Source organism: Takifugu rubripes, chromosome 11 (genome assembly GCF_901000725.2).
Source record: "Takifugu rubripes chromosome 11, fTakRub1.2, whole genome shotgun sequence".
NCBI lineage: Eukaryota > Metazoa > Chordata > Actinopteri > Tetraodontiformes > Tetraodontidae > Takifugu > Takifugu rubripes.
Window position 1 is genome coordinate 8,062,101 of NC_042295.1, and position 12,991 is coordinate 8,075,091.

Here is a 12,991-nt window from a genome sequence, read left to right on the forward strand (position 1 = left end):
GCAGAATGGAGCCGTTACTGGAGCGAAACACTCTGCAAATGTGAGATGTGATCTTAAAATGCAAAGTGAGGTTTGTATTTGAGCACAAATTTGACACGTGTTCAGAATCCAAGTGGATGCACAGTTGGCAAACGTGCACGTGGAATCTTAAATCTTAAATGGGCCCTTTTTAAACATGATTTTTGCTCCACTTCTGCCATGGCCAGCAGCTAATGATTTCATATCCATCACACAACACACACACACGCACGCAGGCACGCAGGCAGGCAGGCAGGCAGATAGCTAGATAGCTAGATAGATAGCTAGATAGATAGATAGATAGATAGATAGATAGATAGATAGATAGATAGATAGATAGATAGATAGATAGATAGACAGATAGACAGATAGATAGATAGATATTTCTAAAGTAAAAAGGTCTCAAACTGATATATACACATCCTCCCGGTCAGGCGCTGCCAGGAGGAGGAATCCCAAGGCCCCTGTGCAAGGACGTCCTCCTTGAACCACAATCACCTTTACATCTCTTATCGCCGTCAGCCTGCAGATCATGATTACAAAGTGACTGGGACATGCTGCCCCTGCACTGGGACATGGGGGGGGGGGGGGTTCTGCCTCCTGTCAATCAAGCTCAGGAGTGCAGATGTGGAGCTCATGACCTCCTCTAACCAATTAGAGTGACCGCAGTGCTACGTAGCACAGGCTGCACATTAAGAGGGTCCCGCAGAGACAGTCCAGTCTCACCGTCAAACGCTTAACAAGGATCGTGGGGAGGGAGGGCGACTGATCTCTGAAGTGAACCGATCGATAATAAACCTCCTATAAAATAGTTTATGTAGAGGAGAGTGGAGAGGACAAAGGTAAATGAGGATGAGCAGAAGAACTATTCCATATCAGGCTTAAGAAGTCGTTGGGTGCTTCACTGGATGTGCTTTGCTCACTTGACTAATCATAGCGGCAGAAACCTTCACCAGACAAATGACAGCAATTCAAGTGGAAACATTAGAATATGGAGAATGACAAATTCAGTTTTAGACACAAGCGTTGCCCAATATGACATCAAGACACCAGGAAGAATCTCCCTTTTCTCAAATTAAGATCATATTCAATATACAGCCTAAAAAATGTTAACAGATATTTTTAATCCATTTATTTAGGTAAGAGAATAAAAAAAATGTTGTCTAAAAATAGCCGGAAAGGCCACAAGCAAGAGCCTGTTTCCCGCCAGGATAACACTAAAATGCCCATCTGGATATGATTCAAAAGAGAATATTGATATTTGATAAAATTCATATTCACAAATCAAAGTGCTGCCAACTGAGCTGGCTGGGGGAGCCAAGAGAAGCTGGTTCACAAGATGGGAGGCTTTAGTGCTGATGTTCCAAGATCAATTCTAACCAAGTTCTCAGATAGATAGATTAATATGATTAGTCAATATGTCTTCAGGGGGCAGAGAACAGAAAAACAGAGTCTAAATTAATAAAAAATGACATATGGCGAAAACACATTTGCGGGATATGGTCGTTATCCATCCATTGACAAAATGTGTTCATTTATACATGCTTTATATATATGCATCCATATGGCTCATATTAAGGCTCTAAAGACACTGTCTGTTTCTGCCTTCACTGGGGAAACCTGTGGTTAACACCACAACATGGCAACACAGTTTTTAATAGCGTCTCCAGGCCTGATGGGGCAAAACCTCGTTGAAATACATTGGAGCCTTTTCTGGAGCAGACTACGGTAATTAAAAGAGGCAAAGTGAGCAGAAAGTCTATGAAACTCACTTCTCCTCTGGTCTAAATATATTTTAACGCATACAAAATGCTCTCCATATTCATATATTATGCTGAACACAACAAATATTTCAACAGACAGCTTCTGCATGTAAATGAGCAGTTGCTGTATATTAAGCCAAATGCACTCTGTGTGCGCTGTTTTCTTCCTATTGCTGAATTCTTTTAGCATTAGAAAAAATAAATTTTGTGACATTTGCAAATCCATCTCAGGTGTGTGTGAGCCCATTTGTCCAGTTTGCATTATTAGGTTGTAAAGTGTCTCAGGCAAACAACCCTTGAAGCGTATGAAACCTTACATGTCTTGCCTGCTTCACAATGGTTAACCATCTACCTCACAGATGGTTAACCTTCACAACTTTGAGGACTTGGGTCCCGCATTTCAATCCATCAATTGATCTGAGCCAAATGAGACCATGAATCTTACTTCGCTTTTCTTGTCAGCACATTGCAAATGGCCCTTGCAGATGAAATATCACGTTTGTGCAGACAATCGCTTAGTCAAAGAAAAGGGCAGAAAACCTGGTTTGCCTTTCCAATTATAGGATTTTCTAAATAGAAATTAGGCATATGTTGGAAAACTGACCAACAAAAATTCCCCTTGACTCCTTCTGTGTGTGTGAATGGAGCATGGAAGCACCAGAAAGACAAAACGGGAAAGATGAAGATTAATCCTCTAATGCAGACATACCTGAGGACCGCTAGGACACTGTGCTTGTCAAGTGAAGGTCGTTCTTGATATAACCTTAAGTAAATGACTCAACCAGTCCAAATGACACATGAATATGTTAACCACGACCTGTGGAAGCTGGATACCGCCTCGGCTGAGCTGCAAAACAACATCTGTTGCTTAAAATGATATTCAAATCAGCTACATGCCGGTTATGTTTGCACGAAGGAGCCGTTTCATTCCACTAACTACAGAAAATACTTTTTAAGGACACGTGGTTGCTGCTCTGTTCCTCACTGTGAACCTGCAGTGGATCAAGACAATCAAGCTTTCACAAAATAGCCAAGAGATCAGAAATCAGCAGATAAGCAGCAGCTAAAATGGCAGCAAATGGGGAAATAGCTCAGGCTGCAAGTTCCAGCACTGCTGTCAACACCAACACCTCACAGCAAAATGCTTCTTAATTCCATTTCTGGCCTCAGCGCCTGGTCTGTCTCCAGATTTCACCTGCAGAGCAATTATGTGCACATTGCAGTGGGCACGGACTCTTACCTGTAGTTATGAATTGTGTCCCTTGACAGACTGACGGCCTGCGCGGGGTTTGTGCTCAGACAGGTGTCTGGACTGAGACTCGTGCAGCCGTCAGCACAGCCTTTATGGTCTGTTGTTTTCATGCCACCCTTGTTAGGGTTAAATGTGGATATTATTGCACTATTTTATTATGTCAATCAAGTACAAGGAAACTTAGCAGAACCAGAGTGAAATTACCGTAATTTCCGGACTTTAAGCCGCTACTTTTTTCCTACACTTTAAACATTGTGGCTTATTCTACGGTGCGGCTTATTTATGGTTTTTTTTGTGGCACACTATCACAACTATTGTGAATCAGTCATTTTTACTGACCCTCATCAATGTGGAAAATACTAGAAGAAAAGCATATGATGCGACTTTTAAGTTAAAAGCGTTCACTCTGGCGGTTGAAGAAGGAAATCGAGCTGCCGCACGTAATCTTTGCATACATTATGGTTATCAATGGCGAGAAGGTGGAGACGCCAGCATAAAGAACTGATCCAAAGCAAAAAGACGACAAAAGCTTTTAGACGTAAACATCGCAGGTGGCCCGAGCTTGAAAACGTTCTGGAAGACTGGGTGAACACACAGAGAGCAGGCGGCCGCGGTGTTTCCGCTGTAAAAATCAGACGGAAGGCAAAAGCAATCGCCACCGCGATGAAAATAGAAGATTTTAGAGGTGGGCCATCGGGGAGTTTTAGATTGTTCATTGTTTGAGTAAAAAAGCATAAACAACGGAATTTGTGTGTAGCTGATACAAACATATATTTCAAGGTAGCTGCATTACAGACACCGTTAGAAAAAAAAAGCATTTACCGGTAGAATATATTTGTTTATGTTGCTAAGCGGATTAAATTAAAAGAAAAGTGAAAAAATCCTGACGTGATAAAAATTGGATTTAAGGTCTCTGTATAAACATACATGGCTGTTGTTTCTTACCTGTCTGTTTGTCACTCGTCAATGACTCGTCTCTTACGGTAATAAAAACATATACCGGTACTGAATGTTTTCAATCTAATTTTTCATATTACTACGTAGGATACCTGCGGTTTATAATCCGGTGCGGCTTGTATAAGTACAAAATTGATTTTCTTTCTAAAATTAGATTATGCGGTTTATAATCAGGTGCGCTCTATAGTCCAGAAATTGGGGTACTTGTTTTTTTGTGCAATTATGCAGCCAATACAGCTGATTGTGATTCTGATTCCATGGTTATTGTGAATAGAAAAAACAGGCCAAACATTATTTGTCACAGTCATCCAAATGTTTTATATAGAAAGCTCTGTTTTTACCCTTACAACTAAGCAATTGGATTTCTTCATTTTCCTAATGTTCAAAAATAACTTCTTGTCGTTGGTAACTTTGGGATAAAAATGGGCGTCAAAATGCCGACATAAGAGTGATTTCAACTTAAATATAACCTGCAAGGAGGGTTTGTTCCTATGGATGTCAGTTAGAGGAACCCAAGCCTTCTGTGCACTCTCTCCATTTTAGCAACAACGGCATTGCATTATGACATCAAATGGAAGCAGCACCCTGCAGAGTCCCTCTGTCTGGCTGTACAGTGCTCACTCGCTTCTCTGGCACCTGATAAAATACCACATTTGCCCGGTCACACTAGCAAAACGTTTGAAGCAACAGGACCGTTAAACCCCACAACCATTGGATGTGAATGGTGGCTTCATTTAGGACATTTCTGGAAAAGAATTACTGACGGTCAAACCACAAAACCTTTAGAACCAGAAGGAGCATCAATACATCAGGCGTCTTTGCTGTAATAGTGAACCAGAGTTGACCTCAAATGTAATGGGAAAAGTGGCCGTAGATTGAACCCAGTTGCCAAGTACACTTCAGGTACCGCGGCTGTCAACAATGCTGCTTTGTATCCTGTTGAAACACTCCAAGTGTTTGCAGTACATTGCAAAGCAATCAAGTGACCTCTTGGGTGTGCACACAAATAAATAGATGCTAGTAAGTGACGCAAGGCTGCCGCTTTTCCAATCTTACAACTGCAGCCTGAAAAAAAGTGCAATGAAATTCCCAATGCGATAGGAGGAACCCCGAAAATACAGCGGCACTAAATGACTGGGTAATCTTCCAACATCTGTTCTTCCATGTATCTTCAGCAGGAATACAGACAAACAGAAATGTGCTTTCTGAAACAATGTAAAATAGGAATCTCCTCTGCCTGAACATTTGTGGGAAAGAAAAACTGTAGCTGCAGGCTGCTGCTGCGGGTCTTGATTGTGAACTGGTCTTCTACTGGTCTGGGACTCTGACTAGTTCTATCTGTGCTGTCCAGATGCTGCAGAGCTCTCAGGCTCTGTCGAGCTGTCGGCTCTTTCACGGTTTCCTATTCACAGCACATTAAATATATTTACAGCTGTGCGTGTGAGTGTACCAGTAACTGAGCATATGACATGTTTGAGTAGTTCTAATGTGGCTCACAAAGAAACTAGCGGGACCTGCATAAGGTAACCCTTAACCCTCACCTGAAGGCTTGTCTTTATCTGAAAAGGTAGAAACGGACATTTATAATTGCTCCGTGTGAGAAGAATTATTGTTGTTATTACTATTATCGTTTCAATGCTATAGTAAGTATAGTAAGTATAGTAAGTAGATTTAGAATGTTTAATCAAAAAGAATGTATGAGTGTTTGACTCAAGTATTGTAGCTGTTATGTTCCCAGCACTGGGAGGTACCATGTTCAAGGACACGAGGAAGTCGTAGAGATAGGAGGAGAAGGAATCATGAAGTTGTTTTGATACCAATGTTGTGTGAACCAAATAAAAGAGGAGAGCGAGCAGCAGACGGACGGAGTTGAGAGAGGAAGCTTGAACTGCTCGTCAGCTCTCCCTTGCAAGGCCTCCTGTTGTCTGTGTGGTTGATCTGAGTCTAGTAAACGAACAGCGCGGGTGACCAAACATCACCCTCACATCCGTTCCATTTAGTGAGGTAGCGCTCGTTCAGTCGGTTTTAACACCAATGCAGGACCCTTATGAACTGAATGGAACCCTAAATAGACCCATTAGAAACGTCCGTTCCTTTAACCTGGAATTACGCCATTAAAGCTGACGTGGACTATTCATTGGAGACAGGTTAATATTGCCACGTCTTGTGCTATTCTTAAATGCATAATGATCATTTAAAAGCACTCTTAATAATTCACTTTTGTACAATTGCCCTCCGACCAATTGACGTCAATGAGCACCTTCTAAGCTACCTTCAGCCCGGGCGAAGCAGCAGCAGCGACAGGTTTATAAAGACCAGGTGTAGTTTACTAATATTCTACTAATATAGTGTGAATAACGGTAGAAAGCAGCCTTACTTGTACCGACGCTGAAGGTGTTTTCATAACTTCGTTTGTTTTGACTGTCGTCACACGTTTGTTGTGTTTACTGACCTCGAAAAATTGGAGATTCTAGAAGATATTTGACGCAGATTTTTGTGCAGGTTAAAATAATATTACAAAGATAACGGCATTGAATCTCACTGAAAATGAGGTATTATGCCGTAGAATTTTGTTGTATTTAACAATTTACATACTATTACAATATTTGACATCGAGCTGTTTGTGAATGCGTCTCGCCGAGAAATAGATTGCGTCACCGTGTTTGTTTTTTCAGCTATTTCGATTCTTTAACTTCCTAATTAAATCTCAACTTGTCGAGTTGAAAATTAGCCCCATCCCCGGGTTTCCCTGAGACAGCTGCTGCTAAACTTGGCACCAAATGCTGCGTGAAGTTGAAAACCCGAGCCGCAGCTGAGCTTATGAACACGATGGAGCCGATTATGTAGATGAAATGGCTGATTTATGACAAGAACGCTCATATATTAGTGTTTCATGGATACGGAATCTATTCATTTCAACATCAACTTGGCACTTGAGTCGTGTCATCGCTGTAGTGATACAGTTCTAAACCTTTGCTTGGGGAGGGCTAAAATGTTCCTTTTATCCACTGAAAAAAGACAAATTGCTAAACAAACATTATTCTTTAGTCCAATTTTAACCAGAAGGATAAAGCCAGGCATGCATAAAAGCATGGCATTTATAGTTGGAATACAATATAGCTTTGGGCAGTGTGCCTTTAATTTATAGCTTGCTATAAATCAAATTAACGCGTTGACTAGAATCTTCTTTTGTGCATTAGGCATAAATATGGCCTCTATAGGCTTTTATTGTAGGTCGTATGTGGTCGTTATTTGATATAGTAATGCATAACTCCACAGCAAACTGATTCAATCAGATAATAAACAAAAAAGGTTTTACTAGAAGCTCTAAATGACAACTAAACCTGTCGGCCAGAACAGGCTGGACAACAGTAGCCACAAGATGGCGCCAAACCAAATTACTGTGTCATTTCCCTGGCAAATGTTATTTAAACGATTGCTTGTTTGTTTCTAATGGGGAGAAAGTGCGAAGTAAAGTCCGAGGATCGAACCGACCATAAAAAACGCCGGTAGATGACTGCCCTGGGCGTTCATTCCACTCCAAGTGGCTGATTTCCATCGCCTGCCAGGACGAAACCTCCTCAAAATGACCAGTTTAAAAAGCGTTGACAGATGCTGCTGCTTCACAGCTCACAAAACATGCAACAATTGAGGTGAAGCCGGAGTTCGCAACACATCGCACGTAACACCACGAAACAATGTGAAGGGGGGCGGGAGGGTGTGAGGGGGAGCTTTTTATAGACCGAACACGACCAGGAGGGATGATAATTTCATTGCAGGTAAATGATAATCACTGTGCCAACTTCTGTAGCAGGAGCTCGCTCTGCTGTTGCAACAGTGTGCTCTTGACGCAGCACCAATCCCCCTTTACGCACGCACTCTTACCCCGAATACGCACATGAATGCGCATTTCATCTTGAAAACTTGATTATCTTACCTGGTTATCAGCGTGCCTCCCTTTGATCATCCGCGGAAGAGATTCTCAGACTTGGTGGATCTCAGCTGCCCGCAGACACGTCGCCGTTTTGCAGCAGAAGCGATCGCGATGTAACTCAATTCTCCCACCTCCTGTGCAGTTCTCTGGCTCTCTGCTCCGCGCCTTCTCGCCGGACTGGTGGCCAGATTAAATGCGTGGTCGGCAAAAATCAGCAACAGTCAAATCTCGTTTTTAAATTGCCGCCGAAGACTTCCCAGGTTGGTGAGTAGCTTCAGGAAACAGGCGCTACATCCCGAAACTGTTGGGGCGGAAAAGCCTTCACTTTATCCTCGAAAAAGCAGAGAGTTGGAGAGTTTTAGCTCCCTCCGTTTCTCTCTCCCCACTTGCGCTGTTTGGTGATCGGATCAAAGCAGCTGAAGTGGAGGGTCTGTGTGAGGGGCTCCTCTAACGACGCCGGTGACGCTGCGCATCCACCATCCCGTTCACCACCCAGAGGAGTGCGCAAACGAGGGGAAAGGCAGGCGGGTAGAATCGCTTTATGCTGCACCTGCGGAACACACGCTCCGTGCCTGCCCACACCCCCTAATTCACACCACGGGCTGTGGATGCTCGAGATCCTGGGCAGAGCAGCCGACTGCGGCTCGCTGCGGTCCAGTGCAAAGATGCAGACCAGACTGAGGTGTAGCTCAAGTCTGATGGTGTGTGTGTGTGTGTGTGTGAGAGAGAGAGAGAGAGAGAGAGAGAGAGAGAGAGAGAGAAGAGCAATAAGTTTGGGGGTAAAGATCATGTCTTTACGATTTAACTGACACGCAATCTGTTCTAGATTGATGCAGGACCCTCTGGCCAGGTTAGAAACCTCCTTTTTTTCTTTTAGCTAGATTCAATCCTCTGTTCTGGGATTGCTGCAGCATTTAGAGGAGAACAACAGGTATGAGGCTCCTCCTGGGGAACAGGTAAGGCATACAAGACAGCTGCACAGCTGAGAATTCCAGCTGACCTTCTCTCCAATCACAGCCCAGCCCCAACTCTTGCTCTGCACTCTTACATCTGACAGGGCCGGTGAGGATTTAATGTGGTCCGACTCTGTCTGCACATCCAGGCTGTTCTTTGGCTGCTTATAGGCCCGTCCAGGGCGTACTGGGAGAAATGGTGGGCTCCAAGGGTGCATCCAGTTGGGAAACCACAGATGGATCGTGAGGTCAGTGCCGGCGGGATCAGTCGCGTTTAAACATCAGCGGGTTGAACAAAAAGTGAAGGCTGATGGCGCGAGAAATCCATCTTGACATTTCCACCTCTCCTGGGCTGAGTGTCCAACCGTCAGGACGCCCACCAATCATGAAAACGACATCATTACTGACGAGGCGCAGTCACAAAGCACCGCTGTGAGATATGTGTCACATCCATCCACAACCAATGGATACAATAGAAAGTGGAGGAGTTCAGGGACAGTTTTCCCATGACAACATTGTTGTGTGTGTGTGTGTGTGTGTGTGTGGGTGGGTGGGGAAGTGGGTGTATGTTCTACTGCCCTTGGAGTACAACTCACCCAAGCCCTTTCGGCAGAAATTACATGCAGCTGCAGGTTTGTCTTGGCCCGTTTTATTATAGTCTGTGGAGCAGCGGGCGAATGAATGAATTATCCTTTAATATACACAAACAGCCAGGCAGAATTGCGATTTCCTGAAGGGCATTATCACAAATGCAATTTGGCCGGCATGCAGTCGGCAACGTGGGGGGTAATTTACAGCCCATTATTGATAAGAAATGAAATCAGGGCGTTTTAAGGGGGACTCAATGAAATGGCGCCAAAACATCGTCGACATTCCATTAACTGGCCTGAATGGAGACGTGTTGGGGTGTCTGTGTCCAGTAACTCCAGATGAGGGCTGAATTTCATTGGAGAGACGTCCCTCTGGGATGGACGAGGGCCTGGGTGACTTTCTGTGGCTGTTTTACAAATGTAGCCGCTAACAGGCTGTTGATAAATTGTATAAAAATTCAGTTCACACAGAACCAACATTGGCCTCAGAGGAGTGTAAAGATGCTGAGAGAAATTTTTACTTCACTGCATTTTCCTGGATCTATTTTTCCTGCCGTGGAGGGATAATCCAGATGTCCGTCCTCATAGCCTCCTTGATGCTGAGGCAACTTCCTGCTAAGTCCGCCTGGTTTTGGGGCTGTCAAATGTTTATGGTTTGATGTTGATTTAGGGCATGCTGAGGCCTCCGCAGTTCTGCAGACTCCAGCATTTTCAGCACTGGGCCGTGGGTCACATGAGGTCAAGCCCAAAATAAAGAGAAAATGGGAGAAAAGCAGCAAACGATCCAAAGCTATCATGAACTGACATTTACATTCTCATCACAAGCAAAATTACCAAACACAAATGTCTCTGCCAGGCCTGTTCTTCTTTAGAATTATTTAAAAATAGAGGATTTTGGAGGACTTTGTTATATAAGAATTTACTGCAGCTCCAAATCTTCATGACCAGACGTTCCTTCTCAAAAGAAAGTGCCACACTATTATAAAAAAGCGTGAAAAGGAGGTTTCCTTTTGAAATATTTCAAAAGAAAACCTGCTCTCCAAGGATGTGTTAAACATTATAGCAGGTGTGACAGAGAGTGTGGAATGTACCGTCACCCTCTTCCTGTACGCTCCTCCTCAGTAGACACAGGAGAGTTCTTGCAATCACTCAACGACATAAATGTCTTTTTTTTGTTTCTTCTCTTTTCTGCAATCAACTGAACGGTAAGTGGGCTTAAACTTTCTCAGAATTGGTTCGACGGGCCTAAAAAAACGATACAAAATGGTGCACGTGATCCTTCTTTTCAGGCAGTGTCACAGGGGCGTCCATCTTCTGATGGGAAATGAGTTTTTAATGGGGCACAGAGAGAACTGTTAACTGAGGATGAGTATCTGACGTGTGGAACTGGCACATTATAGCTGCCTAGCTAGAGGAGAGTGGGAAAGGGTACAATTTGTGTGTGTGTGTTTGTGTGTGTGTATGTGTGTGTGCTCTGCTCTGCTCTGCTCTGATGGAAATTCAGCCACGTGAAAATGGCCAAACGTGAATAACGTTAGTGTCGGACGTCTCATGCGACATGTCACATTACATTCCGTTCCACGTGGAGACGGCTAACGGAGACGAGAGCGCTATTACCCTGACCGCTAACCACATTAGCAACGTTTGGAGGCGTCCACGTGGCAGGAAATTGGGAAGGAGTCATTTGGGAGCGCTGCAGAGTTGAGCAAATGTCTGGTGGGGAGCGGGGGCTGAAACAGGCCGTAAAAGGGTCGTGTGGAATCTGGTCTTCCATGACTTGTGTTTGCGGGAAAAAGAACATGTCAGACTTGAGGCAATGCACATCTGACCTTAGCAATTAAGGAGCAAACCGACATCAGGATGGACTTTATTGACTCTTGAATCCCCAATGAGCCACCGCCACGCGTGGGCGAGGATGGACTCCGCGGATGCTGAAGTGGCGGGAGCAACGTCTCCTATGGCGACGTGCAGTTGCGACTCACAGAGGATCACACATTTCTGCTGAAGCGGGAGAACGGGAGCGTGCTCCCCAACCGGCTTATTGATTGAAAGGTAGCTGGCAACGCGCTCTAACGGGGAATAAAATTCACGGACAAACCAGAACAAGGATTGTCAGCAATTTCCCTCGTTAGCATTCAGAGCTTTATGCTATTGACAGCTATTCTGGCATCGACTTCTTTACTCCCTTATCAACCTGAGAGGTTCCTTTTCTGGCCCGCTGCGAGCTCTGCATGCTAAAACTGTTTGGAGTTTCTGTTTTGACAAAATTCTGTTACATAATTATTCTGTCGGTCTGATTATTTGAGCTTCCTGCCCTCAAAACCTTTTTCGCCCAATTAGCTTTTACGCTACGGCAACAAATACATCTGTCAAACACATTTATAACTGGAGCTGTCCACAGCACCTGGATGTGTCAGAATTGGCCCAAATACACTCAAACTGTCATGTTACGTTGCCATTGGGCTTGTCCAGCACTCCCAGTCACAGACCACCTGGAAGAAATGGGATTTTTCATTCAAAGGAGGTAGTTCTGAAAGATGAGGTGCCTTAAGGGGGAAGGGGGGGTGTCGTGCTAAACGAGTCGCTGACGGGGTCACTTTAGGATGGGCCATAACAGCGATGAGTGATCATGATGTTATGATGCAAAACACTTATTGATTAATGACTGTTGCCTGGCTTTTGGGCCAGGCATTCATGTCACCAGGACCTCCTGTCTCAGCGTCTCAGCATTATTGCACATTAAGCACAGGGCAACAGCGTTATTGAAGAGGCCCCCGATGGGATGGAACAGAGGTCAATACCGGGAGGGTCCACTGTCAATGACCCGGTACTGCTTATCATGTTCTGACAGGCTGCAGCTGCAGGGAAACCGGACGGGCAAGTTGATGAGCCGCTGGCGGTGAGACATGGCCACAAAAATCTGATCACTGTCCAGTTTCTGGAGTCAACGTTTTTCAATCGGTGTGACGCGCGCGAGCAAACGTGCGCGAGCGTCAGCAGCGCGTGGTCACATATCTGAAGCACATGCGAATGCATCAGATCTGGTTATTCCAATGATCGGATTAGTCAGACACTGGAATGAGCCATTTTGCACACGTCAAATATTAGGACAGCCCCCCCACAAAGTGGGAGGGGCATCACTGCATACATTAAGGGTTGCTAAGACGTATCACTAAGGAATTTCTAAGGTTTGAGGAGTTTGTTTTCTGTTGTGATCATTACAGTTTAATCATATGATGACACACCTGTCTTAACCCACTTCAGAGACAGATGCGCCCGTACCTGCTGCCACGCACGCAGCGTGTCAGGGATGGACGTCCACGCATGGGCGCGGCGAGCGAACCCTTCACCTTGACAGCCACTTGCGTTCAAGATTGATTAGAACCCTCAGCTGCTGGTTCTCCCACACTTGCGTCTTATCCCACCCCAGCGTGTCAGCAAGCTAACGTCCCTGGCACTCTTCCAGCGTCCAATAAAAGACAGAATGGCGCAGAAATAAGAAGGGGGTAAAGAATAAAGGGCAG

At 44.5% G+C, this 12,991-nt stretch overlaps 1 protein-coding gene across 3 annotated transcripts in view; it reads right to left on the bottom strand.

Annotated features, from left to right (window-relative positions):
• The window catches only part of grik4 (glutamate receptor, ionotropic, kainate 4), a 172,257-nt gene extending 163,656 nt beyond the window's left edge, over nt 1–8,601 (bottom strand). For all 3 annotated transcript variants that reach the window (XR_003889982.1, XM_029843704.1, XM_029843703.1), the window contains exon 1: nt 7,928–8,601. The gene's annotated coding sequence lies outside the window, so the exon portion shown is untranslated. The remainder of the gene's footprint in view (nt 1–7,927) is intronic.
• Nucleotides 8,602–12,991: the final 4,390 nt, after the last annotated feature.